We start from the raw sequence: 18893 nt of genomic DNA, 5'->3' as shown, positions 1-18893 counted from the left end.
GCTGGATCTGCAGCCATTCCCACTGCTGTCCTGCTGGCTCTCTCCCTGGCACAGCTGTGGTTTGGGGGGCACTGAAGTGGTCTATGCATCTCTGTGTTCACCACTGCAGGCACGGCTGCATATCCAGATGGCTTCTAGCATCCTAATCCTACAATTTAAAATTATCTGGTGCCCCCTCCTAGCCTCATTCCTGTGCTTAAAGGCCATTGTGAAATGCTAAGTGCCTAACATAACTGGATTTTTTAACACTGGTTATGCAAATGAGACTATACAATCAGGGCTGGGGGTTCATAATGTAGTTTTATTCTTGTGTCTGACAGATGTCACCATCATTGATGATCCTATTTCACACTGGCTATACTGTAATTTTACATCCTCAGGAAAGCTTAATTGCATGTAAGTTGAAGTGTTTTTTTCACAAAAATTTGGTATATGATGAGGCCATAAGGCTACGGAACCACAAAGAAAGTATTTAGGATATTAAACACAGGGTTTGCTCTACAGTTGCTCTAAACACACAATTGCTCTAAACACACAATTGCTCTACAAAGGCTCATTTGCATAACTCCCAATTAAACCTAGACAAATCCTGGGGGGTTATTACTTAAAATTATGCTGATATTACACTCTACCATCACTTGACTTTCCTAGAGTCCCCTTTTTTTGGAGGCTAGTACTCTTCCTATGCCAAGTGGATTGCTCTTCCTGTTCTTGACTTTTTAATACCGAAGTATCTGAGTATTGCATCTCTAAACATATGCCATGTGTAGGTCTGAAATTTAAAAAAAAAGATTTTTTTTTCTTAGCTGCATTTGTGACTTGCATTAAAACACCAGATTTTCTGGCATGGTTTTAGAGCTGAGAGGAGGGATTTTTAAATAGTATCTGATAACTATAGGAACCAATGAGAAATATAGCATCTTGTTATGGGAAGATAAGATGTACTCGATGAGGACTGAGCTTCACACATACCACTATGTCTGGTGATCCAGTGAGTGTACTCAGATTCCATGACCAAGAATGACTTGCTCAGTCTTCCATACCTATAAGCTAGTAGCTATCATGATATCCTGCATAATATTTGCTATGAAATAGCACTGAAATATTCTATCCTTCTGGTACCAGGATGAGTTTTTAAGCCAGCTTATGAGCAGTTAATTCCATTCCTCACATTGTCAGAAGAAAAACCACTGTTAAGGACACTTACAAGAGCAGAGAGGGCAGTACTTTTTGCTACTGTTCAGATTCTAGGTAGATTGTCAGCACTAAATACACATTTAAGTTAGAGTGGTAAAGCATCACAAGTTGGGGCAGCCCCAGTCTGACAGCAAAGCACAGCTGTCAGAAAACCTGCATGCAATAAGTACAATACTTAAGTGACAAATCAGAATGACATACTACTGAAAAGCTGCAAATTTAGCATCTTCATTTGAAGGCAGGTGTGTGGGAGAGCTACTGCAAATGGCACCAGCCATACCTCCTCTAGCATCATGGAGATATTTCTCCAGGAGACCCCAGACCACAAGTGCAAAGGCAGCTGTTAAAGCACATAAGGGGAACAGAAGTCTAATTGGAAAAGAATATTTTAGCTTGCTTATTGAGATAAATATCAGAGATTTTATGATTTCTTTCTGTATATCATCAGGAAACAGACATGAGTCAGAGGAAAAGTCATGTCAATTAAAGGGTACTGAATCTGAGCTGTCCAGCAACTATTTTGGCAAATACCAGATTAGAAGGACAAGCCTAAAAAAAAACTGTTTTAAGAGAGAGTAGGGACTGCATAACAATAAGGCCTTGTCCTCTATTCCTAATAATGGGTGCATATATTAAAAACTGTGTATATCCTGAGAAACAAATGATAAACAGTTGAAAATTAAATTTTATGAATTGTTGCAAAATAAACCTTTGAAAATAAATACTTGTTTCAGGAGTCATCTGCTGAACAATTTTACTGTATTTGGGTAAAATGTATGTGGCACCAGGAAAATGTAACTATAAATTCATGTGGTGGTTAGTATTATGTTCCAACAGAGTTCTCTCTTACATGGAAATAATGACAGAAATAAAGAAACATATCTCATATGTGATTTATGTTAATTAATGCTAGAAATAGAAAACTGTACTTTTTAAAAAAGGATCTAACAGGAAACCTTTAAGAAGAGCCTTTGAATAGCTGCCTTCTTACTCAGCTTTACTGTGCAAATACACATCATTCAGAAGACATCTTTCCACAAATTTCTTCTGGCAACTCCTGTCTAGTCTGGGGATGGCTACTGGAGGACAATTTATAGGTCAATGCATTTTTCAGAAGCAGACATCATGATCTACGAGCAATATTCACAATTCAATTAATTATTTCTGACTGATAAAGGTAACAATGATGATATACTCAATTTAGATTGTCATAAGGTGTTTCATTTGGTACCATGTGACCTTCTGATTATTAACAAGGTAAAATGACACAAACTACATTAAAAATTGAAAAGCACTCCAAATTAAAACTTGCTTATTAATATGAGGTCACAAGTCAAAAATCAAATTAAGAGCCCAAATATTTTAAATACACAGAATACTGTGTAGTATAAAATTATGTTTAAGTCTTCATGGATAGTAACAGTTTAATTTTTTGTTTTCTAAACTGAGATTTCACTGATGGGGGTGTGATTTATTGTACATTAAGACTCATAGAATTTTTTGCAGAAATTTATTTTTCTGTAGCTAAAATCAATTTACAGAATCACTGTGATTTTGAGCAAGTTAATTGCTTTGATAGTCCAATGCAAACTGGGCTGTGTTCTTTTTAAGTGACATCTGCAGGTGGCCTGGCATTGCTGAAGCTTTGTGCTCTTCCTACAGACAGACAATTTGTGAGAATTGGCTACTAAGAAATTAAGCCAGAGGTGGCTTTTTATAGCCTTCCTCAATCATTTGAGCACACTAAAAAGACAATGAACTCCATTCTCTGTTCCTACAAATCCCTTCTCCACTGTGATGCCCATGAAAAACTGAGAAGGAAGCAGTAGCTGATGGATACTGTCAAGAACATTGCCAATATGGTTTTGTTATTACCTCCTGCTCCCCAGCTGCCCCAATCCAATTTCTCTCCCTTGTAAGCTCTGTGGCATGGGTTCTGAGCATGCACAACACAGAGAGAAATGGAAACTGGGTGATTATGGGCAATCTTTCAATAGAAAGAAATCATAGTAATTCCTCCACCAACATTAAAATCCCTATTCCCATCCAAACTCGAACCTCAATGTCTGCTTCCTCCCACAAGCAGACACTATTCTAATTCAGACTGGGCAAGGGAAAATAATTTCTTCCACAATTTAATCACAAAAGCTTTCTAAGGGTATAGGCAGATGCATATTTTGTCTGTACAAAGACATTTTATGGAGCTATGTATGGAGTGGAAAATAAAAAGTATGCTCTGGAAGAAGTCCAGCTTGGCCTCCAAAAGCACTAACACCTTTATTTGAAATCTGCTGAACAAACATGATCTGCTAGAGTGCTGAATGCAGTGCAGTTCTCCTACAAATGGAAAATATGGCTGTGTCAAATGGAATTATTTCAACAAACCTTTGTTTCACCAGCTCTTTTTTGGCAGGGCAAATTGTGGAAAGGAGTGGACAAGATGAAGAAGCTTTGTAGATCACTTAAGAAAAGTATCTGTGTAACAGAGTGATGCTCCAAATGGGACATGCAATGGAGATCATTTGCATTCCCAGTCCTGACTCAGGGAGCAGCAGGCACACACCTGACCAGCCTGATGGAGAGAAACAGGGGGAATGATACTCAGGGAATGGAAACAGGGGCAGGGGGAATGGTACTCAGCTCTACATGGACCTATCAGTGTGACAGTCATGTTTTTGGAGCTTTTCAAAGGGCAATAAAATAAAAAAAAAAAAGAGTCATAAACTCAGATATAGCCAGACTGACCTTCAATGTGCAAGGCTCAGAGTGAGCTAATTTATCTCAGGGGAAAAAAAATCTGTTTACAAATATGCTTTTCTTATTCATTTAGATTACCCCTCTCCATTTCACTATTCCCTTTCATGTGTGCATGAGTCTTAAAATGTGATAATCAGAAAATACCATCTGCATAACAAAATCCCCAGGAACAACTGCAGAGCCTGTGACAACCAGCATTTCAGAGGAAGGATACAGCATGTATGAAAGCTTTACTGAAGGGAACTCATCCATCTTCTCAGACAGGAGTCTGCCTTTTGCACTCTCATCACACCACAAAACACCACATCTCACCAGATCTTCACATCTCACAGTCTCTAATGTGTCTGCTCCCTTAGTGTGCCAGGGAGGTGAGAAATGCTATCACCCCATTCTGCTCCTGGGAATCCAAGTCAGGCAACACGTCTGCACTGCCAAGCAGCACAGTCTGAGCAAACTCCCTCACACTGCACAGTGGGAGCTCACTGCTGGTTCCTGCAGGCAACAGGTGAGGGAAGGCAGTGCACTCTTAGATTCCTCTAACACCAGGGTGGCAGCCTTGCTTTGGTCTGTATTGAACAGCCCTCTGATATCATCCTACCCTAAACTTATCCCTGCACATAGCCAAGGACACACAACATCTGCCAGTTTTGTGTCTGAAACAACCACAATGCAGAGGAGGCTCTACTTCACACAAACAAAACTAAATATAACCCCATAAACTTCATTAAAAAACCAACTGTAATAGTAATAACTAAGACTAGGAGTCCACCACAGGTGGCTAAGAAGGAACCCAAAGCCAAATACTGTAGTCCCAGGCAACCTGTTTGAGAAGGTATGGAACCATCAGGAGCTAGGAACAGCTCCCCACCACCTGGAGAAAATTAACTGTATTGCAGCCAAACCAGCACAATCCTGTCCCTCTCCTTGCCACCTAACCAGCTGGCCACAGAGTGCAGTGGTGGAGGGACAGCTTCCCAGCCAAGCTCTCCTTCACTTGGGAGCTGCTGTCACCAAGGCAGGTGGCATTGGCCAAGGAGGCAGGAATCTCTCCTTAGGGATGGTGTATGTGACAGAAAAGATGTGATCAAACCAAAGCCATGCCAGAGGTCACTGACCAACACCAAGGATTTCTCTGTATCTTCACTTTTCATAGCTTTTCTTTATATCCATCTTTGAAGCAGCCTTCCCCATGCTGTCAGCTGCTGCACAGGAATGTGGTAACAAAAGGGCTGCACAGGATGGGAAGGCAGAGCTCTGCTGCTCCTCCCTTGGCTTTCCAAGCATCCCTTGTTGGTGCACTGCCTGCACACCCTGTGCCCACCCCCTGGGGCACCCAGCACGCTGCCAGCCAGGCACTGCCAGCTCAGTCTGCCTCTAGAAGGAGGCTGAATGTCATCAAACCTGTCACACAATCTAATTGCAGAGCTCAGTTCTCCTAACTGGCAGGTATACAGCTAATTGTTCACCTGTGGCATGAAATCTCAGGAACAACGTGCTACATAAACAGAGAATTTTTGTCTAATGTAAGCATTGTGTGCAGCAGGGTGTCACAATCACTGTCAGAGACTGGTGACAGCTAGAACATCTCATCTGATAGAGAGAAATACTTTCCACTTTGCTGAAGGCAATTCATGGCTTTATTTGTGCATCACAGCACATAAAATGCAGGACCACTTAAGGATATTTTCTTCTCTATATCCTTGTTCTCAAACAAAATTTAATTTTCACTAAAAAAGAGGTGTGCAGAGCCATTTGCTTATGGGAACTGATAAATTAGTTCCTGTTTCATGCATGTATTCACCATGAAAGCTATGTACCACAAACACCACGTAACAGAAAAAGTGAGCTACAATTCCTGACAACAACAAAACACGACCTCCTGCTAAAATCAGTTATTGCACGTGTAAAACTCTCATAACTCTGCTATAAAACTTTTGAGTTCCAGAAACTAAATTTTATAGGAACCCCTAGAAGCATATGCTATTTTGATACTGAGATCAGTGATGGCTCTCTGCTTTATTTCTGACCATCTAAAAGAAAGTGAGTGTTGCTTGACAGTGTATTTTGCATAATTTTATTATTTGATAAGGAATGAGCAAAAAGTGTGCTCCTTCATAGTGAGGCTATTTTAAAAATAAGCTTTAAATAATAAGAGTGTCTGTCTGCCCTCTAAGATAAGCAGAAAGACAATTTTTACTATAAAACAAGTAATGGACTTAAATAAATGGGTATTTAAATTTAATTACAAAAATTTATTTTTCTTTCCGGTGTGCCCTTTCCCTTTTCTCTGGGGAGAAGTTGCGTGGGTTGGTTTTTTTCTTTTTAATTAGAGCGTTAATAGATAATCCTCAAACCAAAACATAAAGTTTATAGGTGCAAGAAATTACTATTACATGAACCCAATCTTATTCTATAGTATTTTAGTGTATTTTTCCTCTATCCTGCAATAGCATTTATAGTATAAATTTCCAGTAAAAGAATAAAATAAAGAAAAAAACTTCCTTCTTAAGCTAAGAATATTGTGCCAATCTTGGTAGAAAAAAATACAAGGTAATTCTATAGTAAACTGTCTCTAGTTGAAAATTCAGTCATCCTTATTCATCAAAACAAAGCATGAGATTGAAAGGTTGTTTGAGAGCATTCTGAGAGGTCAATAACAATAACAATAAAAGTGAGGACTGTAGAACTACAGCCCCTGCCAAATAAACAATAAATTTGCTTATTTACATATTTCAGATGGCTCTGATACAGCCTGATACACTTTGGGCTACATTATACATTTGCATTCCTGCATTCAGGTTTCATTATTAGATAAACCAGAGTCTGGCTTATATATTATATATATATATATATATATAGCTTTCAAGCTTTGGTTTTCATACTCTGTGTCCATATGGGATTAAACACACCAAAGTATATGTGAAAATCTTGACTCCAACAGTAACCTAAAGCTATCCACACAGCAAGCAGCTCCTGCCAAACTCAGATGTATTGCCCAGAGCTTCCCCTAGTACGAAACACAGACTCCCTCTGAGTTATGAATTCAGAACTAGAACAGAGACAGTAGCCTGTTTGTCCATAACAAGATACTGCCAGTCAAGTGACTGGTGGCTCCTTGACTCCTTAGCTTTCAGAAACTTTGAAACAACTCCTGTGGGAATGCATGAGGGAGCTTGGATGGAAAAACGTGTAGGTCTAAAACAGAGACTGTGCAGAGGGTCTTGGTGGAGTAGGCAAACCTCCAAGAGAGTTCTCTTGAATTATCTAAGAACAAATTAAAAGAGCATTTTCTGTCTAGCTGGACCAGGCAGGAAAGCACAAGAAAAGTAAAACTCTAATGGTTAAACAGCCCTTAACCATGCAAATAAAATTATTAAAATAATGATAAAAATAACATATGAAAATTGACATAATGGTTGTGTTTTCAATATTAACACCTATAATTTCATAACAGAAGTTACATATATACCTGCACACCTCTACTTATATTTATATATATGCTTGTATATATACCTCAGTATTGTCTGAAACCCAACAAAATGAACACAAATGAAAGCCAAAAGATTAATTTTAACACGAGGCATTTGACATGGCCAGCAAGCCTTATTTACACATTTCCTGTGTTTTTATATATTTAAAGAAACATCAAAGGTTTTAAACAGGAAAATTATATTCTCATAGCCATAAAGCATACTCTTGTGATTGCATTAGAGTGGCTGTGCAATATAACTTCTTTGCTTGCTGACAATGGTTTTTGCTATGTTAATTAAATAAGTCTGTGATCTTTATTCATTAAAATTAATGCAATAATATCTATGTTGAAGGTTCACATTGGACTCAATCTGGCAAGCCGAATGAAACAGCTCCACTGGAGTTACTCTAACATTATTCTTGATGAAACAGAGCTCTGACAGGAGATTCTGTGTGAAATCCACATTCCCACATCTAATTCACTGCACACTGAGCCCAACAGCACCTTTCCCACAACACCCTGGGCACTGCACTAAGACTTGATGAGTAAGAGCAAACACAGAGTCAAAGTTCAGCATCAAAACCAGAAAACCCCATCACTATTAACATTTTTGTTCTGTTAACCAGGTGGGTTACACCTGAACCCTGGCAGAAATTAAAACCACAAGCTACCTTTGATTCGTGACCATCCATATTTTATATATAATTAATTCAGGCAACAGGGAAAAATGAGAAGATGAATAGTGAAGCAATCTCAAATTAAAAAGACTGATTAGTATTTAGGAAACAGGCAGCTGACCCAGCCACCCCCAGTACTATGACTCACCACACTATTTTCATATTTGTATTATTTAGCATCTAAAGACCTTAGCTGAGAGTCCTGTTCTGCTAAGAACTTGCATTAAGTACTCTGAAAATATCTTGCCTGATTAATTTTCTACTGAGCAGAAAATGTTTTCATTAAAATTTTATTACTAAAATGGCACCTTTGATTCAATCCTCCCAAAATCTAAATGCTAAATAAATAAAAAATATTTTAAAATCCACCCTCCAACCAACATGGAAATTACTTCTTTTCCAGAGGCTGGAAGAATGGAAATACTTTCTATGATTTCCAAGGGCAGGCAAAAATTTAATTTCCACTGAGGTAGGAAAAAAAATGACATTAACTTTTTCTGTAACCCTACATCCTAGTTAATAAAATAGAAATATTAAGCAAAGAGCTTATATTATAAATAGATGAAACGCTTAAAAATACAAGAAGGCAGAAGGTGTTTATGTCTTTCAGTGTTAAGAGACAAGAAATTGAAGTATGGACAAATTTAGCAGAGTTTTACAGAGAAGCAATATTTAGAATTAGTGTAAGGGCCTGATTTCAGACACCAAAGAAACAAAAAAAATACACTGCATTAGCTAATATGGAAGTCTTAAGCATTAAGTGATACTACAAATAGACAAAAATCAAAAGACAACAGTAATTAAGGAAGGGCCCTTGTAAGTGAACAGCCATAAGTAGAGTATCTGTCCATTGAGCCATGTGACTGTCTTTTGACAGAATATACACTAATATATATAATAAATATATTATGCATTGCTATACATATAAAGTAATGAAGAAGCAGTATGAAGGAGAATAAGTTAAACTAACTAAAGACTGAAACCCATCTGTATTTTGATTAACCTGACAATTTTTAGAAAGAACTAGCTCAGGATATACACTAACAATACATATAGTTTTAGTGATTGATTTTAAAGATTTTTCTGAGTTCTTCATCACAGCAACTGAAAGTACCAGAGACCAGGGATGGTATAAAAACCTTTCAAGAAACTAGACATTCCTTTCCATAAATGAACAAAATATGGGGGTTGCATATCCCTTAATGATGGAAATTAATAAGACTGTTTATACTGTCAATAACATAGTAAGCTTTATTGGATTCTATTAAAGTTTACAAGATTTTCTTTTTCTAATCAATGTTAACCTATTAAACATAAGCAGTATGAGGGTTTTTTCCACAGAAAATAACAAAAATTAGGAAATTAGATGATAAAGCTGGAGAATGCTCCAATCCCTGCAGAGTGAAGTAGGCTTGTCCCATTTCCATCACTGTGTTTTGGACCAGGGCTTCAGTAATGAGGAGTTAAACAGCAGAATTAGGCTGTTCAGTCAACATTAAAAACATCTTTATTGAGTAGTACTACAATTGCTGGGTTTGTAAAATGAACAGAGTAAGAGCTACAGTCTCAAGAACACACAGTTCATCTAGTACAGCAGAACTCCAAGGGAACCAGTGCAAATCCTTTGGGAGAAGCATCCTTTAGCACTTGAGAAATCACAGACACACACACCCACTGCTTGCACCACAATTGGGGTACACAAGGTGAGAGACTTCTAACTATCTGTTACACAGCCTGATAATCCTCTTAGCCAAGTATCTATTACAATGTAACATTTCAAAACTTTGTTTTTTTCAAGCCATTCTATTCTGCTACAGCTTTCTCTTCATTGTATCCTTGTTCATAAGAGGCAAAGGATTTGAATGAACCGTTCAAATAGTGCTTTCCTTTATTAATTTTACATTTTCCCCAATTAAATTGTACTGGTCATCAGGGAAAACAATATATAAGATAAGCCAAAGTTTCTTTACATAGCCTTCAACATTTCTGTTCTTCCATAGCAGTATGTTCAGAATCACCTGATCACCATATCATATCTTCTTTTTTCTAAATAAAACAAAACCTTCACCTCTTTCTTCACAATGGAATCTTTTTATATTGAGGATTTTTTTCCTTTTTTTCTTTTTTTTTCTTTTTTTTTTTTTTTTTTTTTTTTTTTTTTTTTTTTTTTTTGGCTGTTGTTCTCTGGTCTTTTCTTCTTGTTTAATAGGTTTCTGGATAAGAAGCTACCAATGACAGATGGATTATTCATACTGAGTATGACAGTGAAGAGTTTTGAAGAGTTATACAAAAAATACTGCTCAAAGTTTTATATTTTTTTTTTATAATAAATATAAAACTTTCTTCTACTGTGAACTGAGAAAATACCCTGATTGAACTTTTTCACAACAATGGGCAAGACTTTTGATAATATCTTGTTCTGTTAAGAGAGATATACAGGAAACATTGAGATTATATCTTCCAAAGTTCTACCACATAGATTTCTAAAATTATATTTGATAATGTACAGCCCTTTGACAGTCCTTTCAAAGTATGCTTCTACTTTGACATTCCAAAATACAATTGAGTTGTGTTCAAATATGCTGCATTTACAGATCATTTAAAAAGAAATACTAAATCAACCCTAAAAAAGAGCTACTGTCTCATGGTTTGTTTGAATGATTCTTGTTTCTCTCTATTCAGCATAAGAAATAACGAGACTATTTCCTCTTTATGGCTTGCTCTCAGTCTTCCTTTGGCTATTTGAGTAAGTGCACAGCTAAAGGCATATGTATGCACAGGCATATACACAGGTACCTATATTTGTGCATGCACATAATTCTCCTCTAGTGACCAGCTGCAGAAATGATCCCTGAAAGGACAGATTATTAGAGAACATCCACAGGGCTGTGAGGATGGTCAAGGGTCTGGAGGGGAAACCTTATGAGGAGGGGCTGAGGTCACTTGGTCTGTTCACCCAGGAGGAGACTGAGGGGAGATCTCACTGCAGTCACAGCTTCCCCAGGAGGGGAAGTGCAGGTAACAATAATGATCTCTTCACTCTCATAACCAGTGACTCAAGAAAATGGCCTAAAGTTGTGTCAAGGGAGGTTTAGGTTGGATATCAGGAAAATGTTTTCATCCAGAGGGTGGTCAGGCACTAGAACAGCTCCCCAGGGAAGTGGTCACAGCACCAAGCCTATCTGAGACCAGAAAGTGTTTGGACAATGTTCTCAGGCAAATGGTGTGACTCTTGGGGTGCCCTATGCAGAACCAAGGAGTTGGATTCAATGATCCTGATGAGTCTCTTTTAACTCAGCATAATCTATGATTCTATGATAAATAAATAGATATGTATGTGCAGGGAGACAGTGCCAATCAGCCAGTCTGATTTAACATTGCTGTAAGCACACCACCTTCAGCTATGGGAATCCCCAAAGAAATGTCTAGGAACAAGTTCACAGGCCTTGTCTATTCTGTAAGAGATGTTGAATAAAATAAACTCTGTGTATACTGAACATGCAGATCTTATTGAAAGAGGTACACAACCATATGTATGTCCATCACATTCACAACTTGCATTGCAAAGGACATATCATGCATTTACAGTTATTCTATAATGAGCAAAACACTTTGGGGAGTGGGAGAGGAAAAAAAAAATTTAATTTGGAAAGAGACAGTAAGCATTAAAAGAAAGTGGAAGATGCAGAATGTCAAGGTGCTGTATGGTAACAGCTGTGCTCTGCTGCCATCCTGAAATTCTGTGCACTGAGCAGCAACCTGACAGACACAGGGCTAAAACTGCTGCCAGGGATCAGTGCCACACAAAAGCATCCTGGCCAAACATATTCCTGTGCAGACATTGTGGCTCTATCCCAAGGTTTCCATCATACCAACAGATCTCTTGGTGTAGGAATTATCCCTGAGGCATATGATCTGAGCTCAGAGCCAAATCCAGTAAAGGTGCACTGTCAAATGGATGCAGGCAGGCACAAATGTACGTGCAGGTCCCTGACACCATTCAGGCACAGCAATTCCCAGCCAGAGGCAAATGGTCTGGGAGCTCAGGGCAGAGCTGGTTAAACCCACTCCTAACCAGCAGCAGAAGCCTTTCCCTGCACATGACAATAGATGCACATTGCTACAACTTAATTTTCCCTAAAACAGACTGAACTTTTGGTTGGGATTGAGGAGAAATTGCTACTGACACTCTAAGCACACATTACTGAGTGAACTTAATAGGGGAAACTGAGATATCCAGGCTTTACACAGCAATTGCACTACCTAGGTGTCAGTCTTGCAAGAGTTTTGTGGGATCCTTGTTGGAAATTCAAAGGTTTGCACTTTGTCAGAGCAAGTCTGATTTCTGCAAATTATCAGTTTTTTATAAAATTACTGGCCTTTTCCTTTCAGTCTTTTCACCTAACAGAAAACATTCTTTCTTCTTTGTTTCTGAGAACAAATTAATTTATTATTTTATAGAGAAGGACCTCAAGTTACCTCAACTGAGAGATCACTATCTTATTGCATGACTAGAAACAGGCATGAAAACAAAAGGTTGATGGCTCTTGCAATGAAGTTTTTAAGTATCTTCCAAAAAAGTAAAAGAAGAAAAAAAGAAAAAGGAAAAAAAAAAAAGAAAGAAACAAAAAAAAGCGCAGTGGGAGTTGAGAACTGCAACAACTTTAGGCATCTGGGTATCCCTAGTAAAGAACAGACAAGAGGAATACAGAAATATATTCTATCTCAGAAGATAGAGAAGATACTTCAGCATAGTCTGTACATTTACAAGCTTTTTAATCCATTCTGCAATCTCCATCTTCTTCGTTTTTCACAGTGCTCTATTCACTGTGGACAGCTGCGAAGGACCAGAGAACAGAAAATTTTCTGACACCACTACTCCTTGTCTGCCTCCAGATTGTATAGATTTGTATAGATGGTACTGGTCTTCTCAACACGTGAATTAGGTTTCTGTATTTCTTTTCATAAGCTACACTGAGCATTTCCTAAATTATTCCCAGAAATGAAAAATAAAATGGAAACAATATCTACTGCATTGGCAAAAATCTAAATATTTTCATGTTCTCCTTTTCTCCTGCTTCATTCCCAATTTACAAATCTTTGTGAGCAAATGCTGCAGTTGATGCTATAATTATTTAAGGATTATGGTTATGTCTGTGTGCTGCTCCTATAAACATGAAGCTTCAAAGCACATAAAGCAGTAGGACTGACTGACACCCTTGGTTTGTCTGTTCAGAGCCAGTTTTTGAGGCACCAATATGTGTGCAATATAACACCATGAAATGACCTAGGAGGCACCACAGGTACAGTGAGACCTAAAAAAAGAGAGTAGTCAATGTTAAAAGAGAGAATCAGCACTACCTGGTTTCCTTGCCCTGGTCTTACAGGGCTTTGACAAATGACACAGGATTTTCCCCCTCTGCAGGATGGAGTCCCATATGTGACTACCTCAGAGGAATATGCAAAACTTGAATATTAACATTCAAAACACACAAATTTTCATCTTCATTATTCTCTCCTTCCTCCCCCCCCCCCCTCCCCCAAAAGAGTTTTCACCTAAATGCAAATGAATTTTAAGCTGCCACAAAAAGCATTAATTGCTACATTTAATCTGTTTTTGTTTTAGGAACACAAAAACTAGACAAAAGTGCCTAAAAAAATGATATGTTAAATGACCCATCCTGAGTCACTAAGTCACTGTGGTCCATCACTGCATATTTAATTCCTTTTTAAAATAAATGAATATACTTGAATTGATAGGGCATAATGGCTGCTTTGGTGCTGCTGTAGACATTCACATAAAGACTTAAAGAAACACATGGATTACTGACCTGACAGGCCATGGAAGTCACCTAAAACAGCCATGACGGTCTCTACAGTGAATTCTTGTTTCAGGGACTCCTGACACAACGGATGGAAATAGGACAGAGCTTGATAATAGAAATTCTGACACAACCTCACCTACAGCTGTGCAAATGGTGCTTCTATAATTAAACTTTACAACTTCAGCACCATTAGATAAGTTGCAAGTTTTTAATCATATTAATCAGAGCTTCATGTTTCAATTGCCATATATTATCATTCAGTGTGAACTATAAAAATAAAAAGATTCCCAGCTGCTAAATATCATAGCTGTTATGAAACACAGAAGTATATCCAAACACTTCTCTGCAAGTGCAAATACACTGAAGTAAAACCTCATTGATTATCCTTTTTTTTATTATTTTTTTCCTAATACATGGGTTCAACATAATGGCCACAGAAAGTATTCTGAATACATTACAAGAATATCACCAAATAGTAAAAAAGTTTCATCAAGATCTGCCCTGTTTCAAATATTCCTATCAGCACTAAAACAAACCTACTCTTTTATATGACAATGACAGTGAGAAGCCTGCTCTTTCAGAGGAAGGCACTGAGATTATTCTTCTTGCACTGCTGTTTTCTTTAAAAGCCAGCTCTCCAGCAATAGTGAGGAGTGGGTGGCCAAACTCTCACTGCTTTCAGTGGTCTGAGATTTGGAGCCTGGGAATGTTTTATGTAAATATTTCTCTTCACATTTTCTCTTCATTTGTCCGAGTGATTTACAGCTTTACTTCAGCAAGGAAAGTTTCCTCTTGAAAAAGCTTCATGTGGTGAAAACTGAAGAGATATTGCATTGGAGCTGAAACCAATTATTAAACTCTATTTTTACCAAATGGGCATTGCTAACTATAACAATAAAATTAATCTATAAATAAAACTTGGTTGCTTATCGTTCTCTATTGTCCTGAATTTGCAAATCCTTGCATGCTGCATGCCACTTTACATGTATCATGTGATACATTCCTACACTGCCAGTGCCTACTCCCCTACAGCACCAGTTTTATAACACCTTCTGCAGACAATTGTGCTTTCCTCTAAGCTGGGTGGTACAGGTGTGCAGCCTGTGTGTCACAGGGGGTCCTGTAAGGAATCAATGGAAAGAGCATGCCCGTAATTTTGTGTGGCAGAGAGTATACAATGGACATTTCTGAAAATTATAAGAGCTGTAGCAATGCATAGGAGTTGCCATAGTGTTATTCTGACCCCTGAAGGATGGAAACAGAGTTAACTTCATATCCTTTTTTCCCCAATTTACTCAGTATACTCTATGAATGTCAAACTCTAAACTGCATTAGCAGGAATTTTTAGTGCTTGCCCAGACCTATCCTCCAGAAATATTAATATAGCCATGAACCAATGGTGAACCAACTTTAAAATACTGATGTTTTCAGGGAAGCAGGAAAAAAAGATTTTTCAGGCTGCTGTAGGGTAAAATTACTGTGAGTTTGATAGTGCATTAAATCTAGTAGGTATGTGAAGATCATGTTTATCAAGAGATATAAAACCCACTCTGCCCTCACCTCTTCTTAACTGAAAAGTATTTCAGTGACATTTTGCTAGAATGAATTTCGAGTGAAGTGGGGAAGGACACAGGTCAGTGATGATAAGATCACTCATTTCAGCAGAGTTAAGATTTCATCAGGCTTACATTTTTCAGAAAATGCATGTGTTAGAGGTATGGGCCCACAGCAGTGCCTTTGTGAGCTTATCTATCTTCAAGGAGCGCTTTTCCTCCTCCTCCCCCTGAGCAGATAGGAAAAATGATTCAGGATTCTAAAAGGGGCATTAAGGCATATCCTGATACTGCTATCTTTGAGGACAATTTGCTAAAAAAGTCTGAGTTAAACCAATTGGGCTCCTGTTACACCTTTGCTCTTCACCCACTCACTTCTAAGATGCTTGAAATGCGTTAAAGGACCACCTTTTCTGTTCCTGAGGATGTAACAGGTGTATGAAGCCGTTGTATCTGACAATACTTTTTTCTCACGTCAGTCACGCAGTATTGTAAGACACTGTAGCAGCAGCAGCCTGCCAAAGCGGCAGCAGCCGCTGCTCACAGCGAGACACGGCGCACACCCGCACAGCTCTGCCGGGAGCACCGGCAGGGAGAGGTCAGCACACGCCATGCTGGGAGGTGGGCGAGGGGAGAGGAGGAGGAGGATCAATTTTAATTTCGGTTTTGTTCCTCCTCCGCTCAGCTGTTGCCATGCTCCCCGGTCCCAGGTTGCGCCGTGACCTTGCGAAGGAGCGCGGGGCTCAGCGGGACCATTGCGCAGCCCGGGGGTCCCGGAGCCCTCCCCGGGTGCGGCGGAGCCGGCGCCTCGGCTGCCTCCCCTCCCCTCCTCCTCCTCCTCGGTGAACTCCCTGTCCCGGGGAAACTCCGCCAACAGCTCGCTGATGCAAAAGGCAGACTGCGAGAGGCAAAACCCTCGTCAGGAGCTGAGCACGGATCTCCCCTCCTCTGCCCAGGTCTCCATCCCTCGCTGCCGGGAGCGCTACAAAGTTAAGCCAAGTGATCGATACGCTATAGGAGCACATTATTCCACTATCGGCGACTGATGCCACTGATGTAATCAAGTTACATAATCACCGTCTTTGCACAAATACATCCATCTTCCTACAGACAGATCTGCATATCTTCTTCCATCCATTATGCATGAACTCACCAGCAGTACATAAGGGTACATATTTTCGCACACACTATGTAACTTTAGCATTGCAGTGCATTGCACTGCCCAACGTCATCACTATCGATTCCCTCAACCTTCCCCCATTCCCTCTTATCAGAACTGATTTTGCAGAGAGAGATTACCAATGTGCATTGCTCGGATCCCTTTAAATCTTTAAAGGCTGAAGTGCTTCCCTCACTCGCTTCTGTTCTTAAGAAAATGATCTTCCCTTTTTCTCTCGTCTCGCTTCACACCACAAGTAACAGGAATGAATTCCCACACAGTCCCTCAGCCAGATGCATGTATGTATGAAATACCGAAGATAGCATCTCTGTTTGCACATCTTCCAACTCTCATACACGTGGTCCGAGGTTTCAGTAGGTAAGTTATTGGGCAAAAAAGATATTTTGTAAGAGCAGCTGGATGAGATATTTTCAGGCTAGTGACATTTATGGTATTTCTCTACTATGAAGCTGAGGGGATTTTGTCCTTACCGCCCCTCAGTTTATAATTTCCTTGCAGGATTTACAGGAACAGTTGTAATCCCAAATTACCAATGGCATTTAACCCCTTTAGCACCAGCACACTGTATCATGATCAATAAAGATCACCACCTTAAAGTTTAACAACTTGAAAAGCAGATTTTTCTCTACCTCCATTGCAGCTATGAAATGCAGCAGAACGCTGCACAGAGTTGGAAACACCTATTTAACCAGAGGATGGGATCCGAGCTCATATTAATTAGATTCCATCACAGAGAGCTTCTTTGCTGTCACATACCCTTTCCAGTCAAATATATTACAGCCAGGGAAATAAAAAATATAAAGAGGGAAAAATTAAAGACTCCTTGCTCTTACACTGCTCTCCCAAATCCAGGGAATGAATAAATACAGAGGGAGGAGATTTTTTTTTTTTAATTTATCGCAAAAAGCACTCACCAGAAGACCTACTGCAGTTATTCCACTCAACTGCCAATAGCGGCTGGAGCCCCTCGCATCAGGGTAATGCAGCAATCCCGAAAGTGCCCATTTCAGTCACCCACCAAGTTTAGCAATGCCGGGCTTTTGCCTGGATAAAATGACCTTACCCACAGGAGCCTCCCGAAATATTCCTCCGGTGCGATCAGTCAGCGAGGCAAGTGCCGGTCACCACACTGCGCACTCGGCCGGAGAAGCCCCGTGTTTACTCCTGGGGCTCAGCTGGCCGCGAGTGCCGCGGACGCGGCGCCCATCCATCCACCGCCGCCGGCTCCGCCGCGGGCGCAGGTAATTCCATACAGACTTCGGCGCCCCCCCGCCCCCCCAGTCGCCCCTTCCTTCCTAGTTCAGAAAGTGCCCGCGTCGCCGGCGGGAGGTACCATCCAGGTGCGGCGAGGGGGGGCGGGGAAGGGGGCGGCCGGCCTGGGGGCCCCCGCGCCGCCCGCGGGCAGCTCCGCGCCCAGCGCGCCGCCGGAGCCCGGCTGCGCGCACAAGTATCCGGCGAGCGACGGTCCGGAGGGGCTTCCTTTCCTGGTGCTGGGCGAACGTGGCAAAAACGCTCCGGGGGGGCCGGGGGTGGGTGCCTGACGGGTCCTAGCACCCGCACCGCAGCGCCAAAAAAAAAAAAGAAAAAAAAAAGGGAAAAAAAAAAAGGAAAAAAAAGAAGGAAAAAAAAAAAAAAAAAGCAGGAGGAGGGGAGGTTTGAGGGAAAATTCTCCAAATGGAAAAGAAGAAAGGAAAAAAAAATCAGTTGTCCGCTTGCCCCGAACGATACTAATCCCCGGTGAAAATGACAAGTGATCAGCAAAGAAGAGGAGGTCTTGATTGATAACCACAATCCACCCAAAATATCCTCGGGAGCAGAGGAAGAGAGGGAGGGAGAGAGGCGAGAGAAACTGCAGTGCATAAACGATCCCTGTGTTCCTACGAGACGGGCTCGCTCGCTCGCTCGCTCGGCGGAACGCGCCCTCCGCGGGCCGGCAGCCGGGGCCGGCACTGCCCCCCGATGGACAGCGCCGCACTCGCCTCGCTCCGCGGGGAGCCGCCGGGAGGCCCTTCCCGAGGGATCCTGGAGAAACTCCTGCCGAGCGGGGCCTCCCTCCCTCTCTCCCTCCGCCCGGCGCCGCCCGCCTGCCGGCGCCGCCCCGGTCCGCAGCGCCGGGGCCGCTCCGCTGTGCTCCGCTCCGGTGCGCTCCGCTCCGCTCCGCGCTGCCGGGACAGCGGCGGGGCACGGCCCGGGAACGCCGGACCCGCACCGCGCGGGGGTCAGCCTGCTTCG

The 18893-nt window shown here is 40.8% G+C and overlaps 1 protein-coding gene across 1 annotated transcript in view; it reads right to left on the bottom strand.

Moving 5' to 3' along the window:
* The window catches only part of IL1RAPL1 (interleukin 1 receptor accessory protein like 1), a 661715-nt gene extending 643672 nt beyond the window's left edge, over positions 1–18043 (bottom strand). The window contains exon 1 of the mRNA XM_079311813.1: positions 17725–18043. The gene's annotated coding sequence lies outside the window, so the exon portion shown is untranslated. The remainder of the gene's footprint in view (positions 1–17724) is intronic.
* Between the last annotated feature and the right edge of the window lie 850 nt (positions 18044–18893).

This window comes from Erithacus rubecula, assembly GCF_903797595.1.
Source record: "Erithacus rubecula genome assembly, chromosome: 1".
In the NCBI taxonomy this organism is placed as follows: domain Eukaryota; kingdom Metazoa; phylum Chordata; class Aves; order Passeriformes; family Muscicapidae; genus Erithacus; species Erithacus rubecula.
The sequence above is the reverse complement of the archived record's forward strand: the minus strand, read 5'-3'. Positions and strand labels throughout refer to the sequence as shown.